Source organism: Coptis chinensis, chromosome 7 (assembly GCF_015680905.1).
Source record: "Coptis chinensis isolate HL-2020 chromosome 7, ASM1568090v1, whole genome shotgun sequence".
Taxonomy (NCBI): Eukaryota; Viridiplantae; Streptophyta; class Magnoliopsida; order Ranunculales; family Ranunculaceae; genus Coptis; species Coptis chinensis.
In genome coordinates this window covers 35,493,098-35,506,595 of record NC_141462.1, presented here as the reverse complement: position 1 = coordinate 35,506,595, position 13,498 = coordinate 35,493,098, and the positions used below count along the sequence as shown (strand labels likewise).

At 40.2% G+C, this 13,498-nt stretch overlaps 1 pseudogene across 1 annotated transcript; it reads right to left on the bottom strand.

Annotated features, from left to right (window-relative positions):
* Positions 1 to 7,134: 7,134 nt before the first annotated feature.
* On the bottom strand, positions 7,135 to 13,254 carry LOC147487292 (T-complex protein 1 subunit gamma-like; annotated as a pseudogene). The gene is made up of 13 exons (XR_015202786.1): positions 13,036 to 13,254; positions 12,792 to 12,870; positions 10,950 to 11,017; positions 10,728 to 10,785; positions 10,194 to 10,262; positions 10,045 to 10,115; positions 9,775 to 9,848; positions 9,359 to 9,636; positions 8,494 to 8,878; positions 8,271 to 8,396; positions 7,801 to 7,905; positions 7,611 to 7,685; positions 7,135 to 7,520 (listed from the first exon to the last, which is right to left on the bottom strand). The product of XR_015202786.1 is annotated as a T-complex protein 1 subunit gamma-like (transcript).
* Between the last annotated feature and the right edge of the window lie 244 nt (positions 13,255 to 13,498).

The window sequence follows — 13,498 nt, the reverse complement described above, 5'->3', positions numbered from 1 at the left end:
CTTCTCTAATCCAATGATAACGCATATGTATGTGCTTGGATCTAGAATGAAAACTCGGATTCTTGCTCAAGTGGATGGGCGCCTCGACCGTCACATAGAACTACAAAATGAAGAACCTCTTCATCCATAGCAACTCTTTTACAACACTCGGTGGTGCAATATACTTGGCCAGAAGTGGAGAGGGCAACACACTTTTGCAACTTAGATTGCCGGAAACCGCTCCCCGCAAAAGTAACCCCGGATAACCGGAGGTGGACTTCATCGAGTCAACATCACCGCCATGTCCGCATCGGTGTAGCCTTCAAGTAAGGGCTTACTTCCACCAAAGCACAAACATGATTTGGAAGTGCCTTTGAGATATCTCAATATCCACTTAACACCTTCCCAATGTTCTTTACCCGATTTGATGTAAATCGCTTACCACCCAAATGGCGAAAAGCAATATCCGGCCTAGTACACACCATGGCATACATCAAACCGCCCATCGTTCTGGATGCATAAGGAATCTTTTCCATCCGACTCGCTCATGCTCACCCTTAGGACACATCTCTTTTTGGTCATGCTGAAAACCGGGCCACCAAGCGGATTAACCGATCGGGTCAGGCTTTTGATCCATGTTGAATCTCTTCAACACCTTTCTCAATGTAGCTTTCTGAGAAAGCCACAACTTTCCACTCTTTTCGCATCACGAGTGATCCGTGATCCCAAGTATCTGCTTTGCTTGACCCAAATCCTTCATCTCAAAGGACTTACTCAAGTCTTTCTTCAAATTTTGATATCTTGTTGATGTTTGGGGCCAACTATCAACATATCATCCACATACAAAGAATAGCACTATGAAATCCCCATATGGAAATCTCTCGAACAAACGCGACAATGATCGGAAGCGGACTTCTTTGTATCCTTGCTTCACCATAAAGGAGTCAAACTTTATGTACCATCGCGTCTCGGTGCTTGCTTCAACCCATACAAGCTCTTTATTAGCTTGCATACTAGGTGCTCCTTGCCTTTGACCTCAAACCCTCTCGTTGGTCCATGTAGACATCTTCTTCAAGGTCTCCATGAAGAAAAGCCGCCTCTTAACATCTAGCTGCTTTCAACCTCTAGGTTCATACTTGCGGCCATACCCAATACCACCCGGGATAGAAGTCATCTTCACTACTGAGAGAGAAAATCTCATCAAAGTCAATCCCTTTCCTTTGACCGAATCCCCTTCACAACAAGGCGAGCTTTGTGCCTTGGGTGAGGATTGTTCTCCTCATGCTTGACTTTGTATATCCACTTATTCTTGAGAACTTTTCTCCCCTGTGGGTTTCTCAACTAACTCATAAGTGTGATTCTTATGCAAAGAATCCATCTCGCCATGCATGGCCTTCAACCACTTTTCTTTGTGCGTACCTTCAAGTGCCTCTTGATAGTACATAGGTTCTCCACCATCCGATAGTAGCACGCATTTATGTGGTGGATACTGAAGCTAGTCTCTCTGTCGGACCTCCTTGCCCCATTTTGCCGGTGCCTCGTGAGGATGCACTTCGCTGCTCTCGGTGGTGGTTCATGCATCTCATCTCGCATCTTCTATACCAATAGGTTCTATCCCATCATGAGCAATAGATTCTCATCATGAGCTTCAAACTCATGGTTCTCTGCATTCTCAATGCCTTTCGCGACGTTCCACGGTAGGAACTTCGGTTCTCAATCAACAAGATCATTGGTGAAAGCCACGAAGCTTCTCACCCTCCTCAAAGTCCGCTATGGTTTGGTCTTCTAAGAACACAACATCTCGACCGGATTACCTTCTTGTTAATCGGATCATAGAGTTTGTAACCAAACTTTTCATCTCCATAACCCGGAAAAATGCACCGATTGGCTTTGTCATCAAGCTTGATCTCTCATCCTTCGGAATATGCACAAATGCCCCGCACCCAAATACCCTCAAGTATCCATAATCAACAACATCTGCCGACCATACTCTCTCGGATAATCACTATTCGAGGCTTTGCCGGTGACAAAGTTGATCACATGCACTACGGTCAGACGCATTGCTTCTAGCTTCTAGGTAGCTTAGAGTGAGATAGCATGCATCTTATCCCTCTACAATGGTGCGGTTCATTCTCTCGCTATTCCATTCTCATTGCGGTGTCTTGGGAACGGTCCGCTCATGACTTAATCCCATGACTCGCAATACTCTTCAAATGGCCCAATGTACTTTCCCCCATTATCCGGCTTAATACACTTCAACAACTTCCCAGTCTCTCTTTCCACCATGCCGTGGAATTTCTCAAACACGCCAAGTACTTCATCCTTGGTCTTCGGACTATAGGCCATATATCTTTCTTGACGATCATCAATGAATGTCAAGAAGTACGACGGCTCCCCGGTGGGACTTCACTCTCATAGGACCACATAAGTCCAGTGTGCACTAAGGACGTTGTCCTTTTCGTGGAGACGGAATCTTTGGAAAGACACCTCGTGTTGCTTTCCTACCAAACAATGAGTACATGTACTTAAATGTGTACCTTTAATGTCCGGCATGGCCTTTTGCTTAGCAAGAACTTCCATCCCTTTTATGCCCATGTGACCACGATCTCTTGTGCCACGTTCGGATGAAGTTTCTTCTTCACAAGATTAAACTTCGCTTTACACAAACTTTGTGGTTTTTTGTAAAGAGAGCAAGTTTTCTTTCCTTCCGCCGCTACAATGGAACCTCCGGGTCGGGTTTCCATACCCCGTTACCAAACGAGTTTACAAAGCCATCATCATCTAATTTCCCAATTTTAAATTAGGCTTAGCCGTATGTCGGGGACATGTCTTACATCCTTGAGTGTCAAGGTGTAGCCGACATTGGTTTGTACATGAACATCTCCAATGCCTATAATCTTCGAGACGCCATCGTTACCCATTCTCACTTCACCATATTCACCACAACCGTAGGTAGTGAAGAATCCCCGCGGCGCGATGTGACGGATAGGATGCTCCCAGATCTATCACCCACTCAGATATCGACATGAGGTACTAAGACAAAGACACACCACAATCGACCACAATTCCCACTAGGGTCGCCGAGCTGTGTTTCCGTTCTCCGCACCATGTCTTCATGTACACGGTTATTCTTCTCATCCCTCTTGATTCGCACTCATATCCTGAAGTGGCCTTTGGTGGCACAATAGTAACATTGCCTCTCCGCCTTTAGGAGTTCTAGCTTCACCCCTAGATTTATACGCCATCACCTCTAGAGCGAGATGGTTTTCGCCCGACCTCTCCCCGTTTCTCGCGTGAAAAGGACCTCGAAGTTAGAAGAGCGCTTCTTGCACTCCTTCTAGTCTCCTCATTCAACAAAGACGTGGTAGCCATCTCCATGGTAACAATTCCATCCTTGGTCGCTCCATGTAGAAACCGCTAATGTCTCCCAACTTTCGGGTAGAGAGCCTAATAGAAACAAAGCCTCAACTTCGTCTCCCAAATTGATCTTCATCAAATGCATCCGATTGATGATATTCTCAGACTTCATTAAGATCTTTCGGACATTGAAGAACCTTCTTGGTACTTCGTGGTTGCGCAAACTTCTTAACGACTAGCACTTTGTTTCCACCCCGACTTCCTCTCATAAAGGTCTTCGAAGTTTCTTCCATGACCAAGGTCGTAGTCTTGGGCCACATGGTGAAAGACATTAATGCCGTCAATCCACCGTCGAATGTATCCAATCGCTTTTACGTCAAGCTTTTTCCACTCAAATTTCATCATCTTTTCTCGGTTTTACTCCCTCATTCTCAATGGGAAGTGCCAAGTCCTTGCAAGATAGCAAGTCTTCCATCTTGGCTTTCCGGATGGTGTAGTTCTTCCTATTCGGACTCATCATAACGAAAGTGTTCACGGAATGGTCCATCTCTACAAGTTATTTAACCTCAAATCTTCTCGTGAATTTGGCCAAACACCTTCCCGACAAAGATTCGGATAACACCCCAGCTATTCTAACCAAGGCTCGATACCACTTGTTGGGGATTACACCAATACCAATCGGTTCCCCACTACACGGATAACTTGTATGAACACACTTCAACTCCGGATAAATCTCAAATATCACAAACTACCTATACTAACATGCCCAACTCGCTAAACAACTATTAACAAATGATAATAATGTAAAGCAAGAAAAGCAACAAACCACAACACAAAGATTTACCGTGGTTCGCCAATGATGCCTACTTCCACAAGAGCCGGTTCTTAATAAAGTAGGAAGGAAGATTACAATCTCTCCTTACGGTCTCTCACCTTACTAGATCTCTTTATCTCTTTACTGAGGTTGTCTCTCTCAGAAAAGGTTATCTCTTTTGTTTTAGTCCGGATTCCAATCCTTCCGAATTTGTTTGGTTCTTTTAGGTTAGTTTTTTTCCAAAACCTTGATTTTTGGTTTTATCTCCAAAACCAAATTCGCTGGGATCTTTGTAGCAAGGCCCACAAAATTTATATGAAAGCGCTGGCGCTTCCTTTGAGCGAAGTCGCTACCGAAGACTGGAGATCTGGCGCTCACCACTTTGAGCTGGTCGCCCTATGTTCTTCGAGCTCGAATACGAAGTCGCTTCTATCAGGAGCTGGCTGCCTCGACTTGCGATGCCGAATTGCCGTTTGTCCGCTCGGTTTCTCTCCTCATGTGAGGGATAACTCCAACACATGGTGCCAACCCAGCCATAGGGGAACAAATGGTAGAATTTGCACCAGGAACGAATGGATACTTCGAGGCACCAGCTCAATGGACGGGATCAATGTGGTTTAGAACTGGATGCAGTCTTCAAAGCCTACAATTTATATGTGAAACAGGTGACTGTGGGGACGACCATGAAGTGCCATGCGATGGTGGCCAACCTGTGTACCCAGTAACACTTGTTAATCTCGCGATCAATGGGCTGTCAGTTAGATATGAAGTGAGCTTGATTCATGGTTTTAATGTACCGGTGACCATTCAGTCAGATGGCGCTTGTTCGTCGCCCATTGGGTGTTCCCATGACCTGAACAAAGAGTGTCCAACGAAATTGATGGCCAAGAACTCAAAGGGGATCACAGTTGCATGTAGGAATGCTTGTGATGCACTGAAAGATCCATCATATTGCTGCACTGGGGCCACTGGGGCATGCCAACCTAACAAGTATTCAGAGGTTTTCAAGAAGTTCTGTCCTCTTGCCCATGTCTACCCAAGAGAAGATAATCCTCCTATTTACGAGTGTTCAGCTTCTAAAAACTACACAATAGTTATGTGCCCTGCACCATAATGAAAGGGCTTAGCTTGAGGCCCTCATACTCACAAGATTATGTATATGTATAACATATCAGATGCCAGATTACATGAATTATAATGCACTTTTATATGGTTTCGATCTGTTATAAATAAATTGATAGAAATTTCGATCAGCTTATAAATGATGGTTATCTTTTTCATTATATTGTCACGTTCTACAAGTCTGTATCATAGACTCATAGCTTGTTGATGATGCAAAGTTATCCAAAAGAGAGAGAGAGAGAGAGAGGTGTTAGTGTCTGCAGGGGATTAGTTCAATCTGAGCCGGCCTGTTAGGCGTGCGCCTTCATTGTTAAGGATAATTTTAGTGATTGAAAATAGATAGTTTTCAATGACAAATTAACCATTTAAGGGTACTTGTATTGAAGTCAAAAGCGAAAGAGTTACATCTAGAACAAAAGAATACAAAGAATGCTGAAAATAGAAGGCATGCTATGGTCATGCCCTCATTACAACTGAATCAAAAGTGGGGAACCTGTAGTAGGTGAAATCTTGGCTTTCTATCCTGCTGGCGAAGTCAGGTTTGTAATTCCACCATTGTTTGCATCCTTTGGGAGGGGCTGCTTTTTTCCTTGCACACGCTTCCGCACAGAAGTTAGCCTCTCTCCATATAGAAGTGCATGTTAATCCAGTCTGCCTTGTTCTTGATCTTGTATCATGCTTGTTTGAGTTTCAGTGCACTTCATCGTTTTGAAAACTTTGACTGCAGATCTTGAGCTAGTCCGACTCTGTCCACATTCTCCTCCAGCCTAGTTCAATTGCCTTCTCACGGCCATGCAGGTCGGATTGCACAGCATTCTGGGATGTAGAATTAGTTAAAGACCAATTCCCCAATCAGAGTACCTACTATATTGCCTGAACGATCTCTGAATGGTGGTCGTTGGCTTCTTACAAAAGACTAGATTACGTACGTTGGCATAGCCATTTTACAATTTTGGCTAATTATGTTATTACTTGGTCCCTTGCATAGTTCAGCTCAGTCCAAACTCTTTACGTGGATGACATGTTGATAGATATATAAGAGTTTCTTAAGTAAATTATTTCTTTTTTTATTGTATTAATATCATCTTTGATAGTGAATTATGTACCGGAAGCACTTGCAGAAGCACAACCAAAGTGCAGCGTAGGGTAATGGAGCAGGTGAAAGTCATCATCTTGGTGGTAAAACCGCTTTTCCTAAGAATTATAGAGGATGAGCAAATGCTAATAAGTTCTTAAAAACAGTCGAATGATATCTTCCCGACTTTGCTTCTGCCTTGGCTCTTATGCCCGTGTCTACCCAAGATAAGATGACCCTCCTATTTTTGAATGTTCATATTGTAAAAACTACACCATATTTATGTGCACTGCAGTCCTGCACCAAGACCACAGGGCTAGCTTGAGGCCCTCATACTGAAGATTTTTAGATTATATACATGTAATAGACTTTTGTATGGTTCTAATATAAAATCATATGAAAGAAATTTCAGATTATTGTAAATGAGATCAGGGATAATCTCAGTATATGCAATAATATTATTCGTTATTCTATACCAACATAGACCAAATTAAAATTGGTGTGCTTAATACAAAAGAACAGATGAGTGCAGATTTTGTAAGTGGATGCAATTTGGATCAGTAATAAGAGTTCCACCAGTGAAGTTTTAGTTTTTGCTTGGATTCTGGTCATCTTTGATAGTGAATAATGTGCTGGAACAACTTAGATGAACTTCCACGTTATACCAAAGCCAACGACAAAAAGATGCAGAAATGCAGTGTTCCACTGTTCCACATTACCCGTCCAAAATAAGAGCACTGAACGCGTACCAAGAAGTTAGGCTCCTCTAGGTATTAGACAAATAGGGTTAGAGTATATATGGTCATTGCATGTTAATAATTAATATCACAAAGTCAAGTCATATCTGCAAACAAGCTTTCCGCAACCCACAAATTGTTGGAAAGCAATTCGCAACTGTTAAAGCCACAATGGATAAAAACACCAAGCTTGAAGGTCTTTCTTTGAACCATTTCTCAATTTGTGATGCTTGAAGGTCTTATTCTGGAAGTATCTGCTCACTGTCTACATCACCTTCTTCCTCAACTTTGGGCTTTGATGGACCTTGGCCTGCACCAGGAGGTTGCTTCTTCAGTTCTTGATTCCACTCACAATATCATCGATCTCCAGAAGCATACAGGAAGCCTCTTTGGCTGTTTTAAAAGTTTGTGCCTTGACATTATATGCATCCCAGATCTGAAAATTACCATTAACATACCGTACTCATTATAACAGATTTTAACCTGTGCGTGTGTGTGAAAGAGAGAATAAGATGTGCTGTCATACGCTATTTTCTTTCATATCTGTGATGGCACCAGTGCTACCATCAATACCAATCCATGGGTTCTCGCCATTAGCATGCTGCAACAAGTAGATTAACATTACAGCAGGGATTAAGGATTCATAATCTGGCACATCATTATGCACTCAAGAGTTAAGACCCAAGTTCATATGGAAAAAAGGTGCAAACTCCTACCTGTCCTTGCGAAGCAGTCATAGTTCGGATGACATTGACTCCACAATTTTGTGCGAGAGTCCGTGGTATTGCTTCAAATGCTATTGCTGCAGCTTCATATGGCCATTGTTGGATGAATCAAAGAAAAAGTTATTAGAGGAAATGGGAAAATAAAATTTTAAACATTTCAGTCCTGAGTCAAATCAAACAAGGGAGGCAGAACAAAGCATCTTCATAAGTGAGGTGAACTATACTATAGCTTTGTAACAATACCCTCCGCAATGAACAAGAACCAGCTAAGCGGAAGCAAGTTTTGCAATATGCAAGGGGGGCCATTTATGTTTCATCTTCAGAGTTAACATATACAATGTTTTGATACTTTTGGAAGTAAAAATCAATTGCTCAACTCCTGGTCGCAAACTCTCCAAACACACATTTAGTAAGTACATCAAACTAAATAGATAAAATCCATGTCAAACATTACTCTTCACCTTTTCAATTCCTTCAATAGCTGAACTTTTCTGCTTCAATGTTGCGGATACAGTCAACTCGGATGCACCTCCACCAGGAACAAGCTTTGGATACTTAATAATGTTTCGTGCTACTGACATCGCATCCTGTTTAACAAGTTTATCTTCTCTGAGTGATCAAATACAGTAATAAAAAGTTTTCTTTTTTTTAAAAAAAATCAATAGAACTTATGAAGGAAGGTACCTGAAGGTTTATTTCAACTTCATTCAGGAGGTCCTTGCTAGCCCCTCTTAAAAGAACAGTACAAGCTTTTGGGTCTTTGCACTCCACGATGAAGGGAAAGAACTCGTCTCCAATCTTCCTTACCTCGAAGAGTCCTGCTGTAGTCCCAATATCAGATTCCTGAAGCTCCTCAGGTCTGTTCACAAAAACTGCGCCACAGGCCTTAGCAATCCTGTTGTTATCAGTCTTCCTTAGCCTCCTGATAGCACTTACTCCAGCCTTGCTTAGGAAATGGCAGGCTAGATCACTAAGTTCCTTCTCTGTGATTACTAAGTCAGACTTGAACGTCAGGATCTGGGCACAAATGTTCTCAATGTACTCTTCTTCCATCGTAAGCATAACTCCCCTGGTGCACCACTTCCAAACATCAGAACAGGAATGTGCATAGACAACCAAACATATGATTAATCGGCTTGAAACATGACAGCTGGCAGTCAGTAGCTGATTATTGGTTTGAGTAAGAACAAATATAAATACAAGTCAGATCATGTCTCCCCCCTCCCTCTGGGCACTTATTTAACATCCTCAAAATTTTCCCAATAGCTTTTTACCCTATGAATAGCCAAAACTAGATAGCCATTCATTGCAAACTGTAAACATCTAAAGCCTGCATATCGACAGAATCATATCTTTATTTTAATTCATTTATTTCGAAGAAATTATGAGGCATTTATATCAACAATTTGACCCCCGGTCCAGTAGGGAATATAGATATTAAAATAGTAATGCAACTTTAAACAGTAGCCTCCTCAACAACACCTAGAGGCACACTGCAAAACAATTTCAATCTGCTACACAATAAAGGTTATAGACAAAATAGACTTACCAATCCTCTTCCTTCACCAACTCCGCATTTGTCTGATTTTCACCTTTTCTGTACTCAAGAGGGCAATCAAGAAGTATAACGCGTGGATTCACAATCTTTCGCCTCATTTTTCCAGGGGCAACAACATCTTTGTTGAACATAACTCCTTTCAAAACCCTAGAATCTTCTAATTGGTCACCAGGAACCTTTTCCACCTTTATGTATTTTTTTATGTCCACCTCCCGTACTCCTTGCCCAAGGTCTACACCCACAGTCTTAGTAGCTTCAATTGCTAAATCCTGCAAAATGCAATATAATAGCAAGGAACATATCTAAGAAAACATTATCATTGAAAGGGAAGGAAATATTAAAATAGCAAGACCTATTATCGAGTATAATAACAAATCTGCAAAAAAAATGATATACAAGTAATTTACCGCAATTAAATCTCCAAATTGACTAGTGAACTTAGTGCCAATGCAACTTTGAACCAGTCCCAACATCATGGAAACTGCCAAACCAGAACATCAGTATTACTTTTAGAAAATACATATACAGAAGCAGAGTCAAGGACAGAATCTCATAAACCCTGGTTTGTAGTAGGAAAAGAATGAATCCAACAAACCAAATACGCCAAAACTAAAAACTTTTTTTTTTTTTTTTTAAAATGACAAGCAAAAGCTTGCTTCTAAAGAGTAGAAACTTACGATCATTTACATCAATTGAAACAGCAATTTTGTCAAGCACACTAAGAGCATCCTCAAGTGTCGGTTGTAAGCTGCAAAAGCAGTAACAATGTAAGATAGATATCTTCTTAAATTAAAAGGTGAAGATTTCCTTAAGCATTACACATTACCTCGACAAATAACTGTACGGTGATAACTCTTGTTGATAAAAGCTTCGGCTACATGGAGCATCTCACCAGCTTTTTCAAATGGATATGAAAAAAGAAGAATCAGTGATCTTTAGCAGAATGTGAATAATTCATATTTCTGTAACCTAAAATAATCATAATATTACTAATAATATGAGTAATAATAATAATAAATTATTATATGCTACCACAATCACATGAGTCCACCTTCCCAATCACATGAATAATTTTACCAACAACTCCCCATTGTAAATATATATGAGATGAAAATAACTTAAATAATAAGATGAAAATAACTAAAGACTTCCAGCACATTATGAGGGTGCAAACACGAGATCCCTTACAAAGCCCAATGAAATAATATTAATCATTTTAAACCCAAGATAATTATAATGATATTAAACAAATCTCCTATATATAACAATATAGGACCATTTAATTGATGGATTGGAATCGCTCTTCATGCACATCCTGCAACTACAAAGACTAAATAGATATGTAGAACAACCAACATACCAAGTATAATTACGGATGTAGTACCATCTCCTACTTCTTCATCTTGTGTTCTGCTTAGCTAGTTAGTTCAATCATGGACTGCAATATTGAGCATTATATTAGAAAACAAGAAACAAAACTTTGCATGACTAAACAAACTATACATCTCTAACTGTACAAGACAACAATAAATTGCAGGAAGGATGGAAAGAATAAGAGGATGGGGCATAAAGATGTAATTACCTTGGCAGCTGGGTGGGCAACGTCCAACTCACGAAGTATTGCATTTCCATCGTTTGTCACAATGATAGCTAGTAAAAAGTAAAAAGTAAAAAGTAAAAACAAAAAGAAAGGAATGGCATGTAAGAATGCAATAAAGAGAGGTGTAGCATCGAACTGCGAAAATTTCTTTTTTAAGTGCTTCCACTACTTGAACCACACATATAAGAAGTCACGGATGCCGAATATTGCTTGCATCACTCCAGGACAGCCAACAAATTTACATAGTCAACAAATTGAACATACCTCCAGCAGCATCTTCAGCATGGAACGAGGACCCAAAGTAGTTCTTCGGATGATGTCAGCTACAGCCTGGAAAGCAAAGAAGAAAATGGTATATCAACTGAAGTAGTCTGATACTTATTTACATTTTGGCAAAAAAACAAGTCTCTCCTTTCAAAATTTAGAAATTCCACCAATAGAATCCTCAAAATGTTTGAAATGCATTGCATATGAATTCTTCTTTCTTAACATACAACTAAGATTCAAACTTCTTTCACAACTATGATTCCGACATAAAGCCACAATTAAATTCTCCCACAAGCCAACAAGATTATTATTATTATTATTTTTAAACATCCAAAGAAGAAAAGATTACTCCAGGAAAATAGAGCAATCACAAGTATACAAAAATCGGATGCCACCTTTGATGCTTGAATATTTGCATGCTGCACTTTACTCCCAGATTCCCGCTTCTGAGATTCATCTGCTCAAGCAATTTCATTATAAGAGCATCTAGGTGGTGGCAGTATACTCTTCAAATTTGAAGAAATTTTTAAGAGAATCTGGTCTAGGAGTTTAAAAAAAAAACCGTTTACCCATCATCCGGTCTTCACCCGCGACCCAAAAACAGACCCGCCCCGCTCCGCACCGTTTTTACGAGGTCGGGCTATGGGTATAGGTTCTATGCTCAAACCCGACCCGTCAAGCTGCCCGACCCGTACCGTGTCAAAAGTCGTTGACCCAACCCCGTTGACCCGCATAATTTCAAAACTCTAACTCTAATATTTTTGTATTTTGTTTATATTTTCTTTTAACTTTTGTAAAAATTTGGGAGATATGAACACAAACTTATGAGTTCAACATCAATTTCAAATATTCAAGTTTGAACATTGGACAAATATCAAAAGTTCAAATTCAACTTTCGAATTTTTGAGAAGATGAATCATTCATCCTTGTATTAATTTCTAATTCTTTTAGTTTATATTTTATTGTTTTGTACTATATATTCTTGCTCTCATCTTCATTTTATCACTTTATGGAAAATAATCAATTTACAAATAAATCGTGAGAAAGAAGTTTCAAATTTGCGAGATATGGTTTTGGATTCAAGTTCAAGTTTTTTATTTTTGTTTATTTTTATTAATTGATTCCATTTTTTTCTATATTGTGAATTGGAAATATATTACTTGCAAAATTAAAAAGTTTTTTTTACGTGAAATTGGGATAAAATGATAATTTCCACCTGACCCAGATGACCCGCCCCGTAAGCTGACCCAACAAGCCGGGTGATGGTACTAAAACATGACACTTCAACCCGCCCTGTCGGAGACCACTGGATTTGTATTTCCTAGACCCTCTCCGCCCCGCCCCATCACTATTTGACCCGTGGTTGACCCGCCCCGCCCCGTATTACACTCCTAATCTGGTCGCAAATTTCGACCAACTCTAGGTGGTCGTAAATATTTGATTGTAGACCCCACTAAACCGTACAACTTGATAATTGCATCACAGAAATGCTTCAACGCCTGGTTTCAGTTTGCTCGAAAATGTACAATTGATCGTCAAGTTGATCAGCCACCGTACCATAACCAAGAATACGCAAAGCTGCAGCCACCTTAATCAGATGATCTATATCAGGTTTACCAACATTGTTAAATTTAGGCTGAAAGTACTTAAAATGAGTCTGAATATTGTTGAAGATATGAAGAAATAAATATTTTTTCATACGAAAGTGCCGTTTGAAATCCTCCTTCGGAAAAATAGGACGATCGACAAAGTAGTTAGCCTTCAAGATTTCCAAAGTCAGGGCATAGTTTCTATGTTTCACTTTTTGACCCTTCTTTGAACCACCATGTAGTGCCTTCAGAGCATGTATTTGTGCTTGTGCAAGTACAACCAAGTGGTGCTTCATAAGGGAAATGGTGTTAACAAATTCTTCATCAAGACTATCTACCGAGTCTTTCGCTGGAAAAGATGAAGAAGAATATGACAATGAAGATGAAGATGAAGATCGAAGGGGAAAAATCTCATACACTTCATGATCCATTTTTTGGCAATGTGTGTGTGTTGTTGTTAAAGATTGATGTGAAATAGTTGAGTTGTTTGATAAAAATGTTTGAGTTGAGTGTATGTAAAATGAATAAAGAGATGAGTGTAGATATATGATGTAGAATTCCGGCCGTTTTTTTGCCCATTGGAGCATGCAACATTAGCAATGGCGCACGACATTAGGAGTGTCGCTCAACAGTACGACTGGCGCAGCATTGGTCAAAGTCAAAAAAAAAATTGAA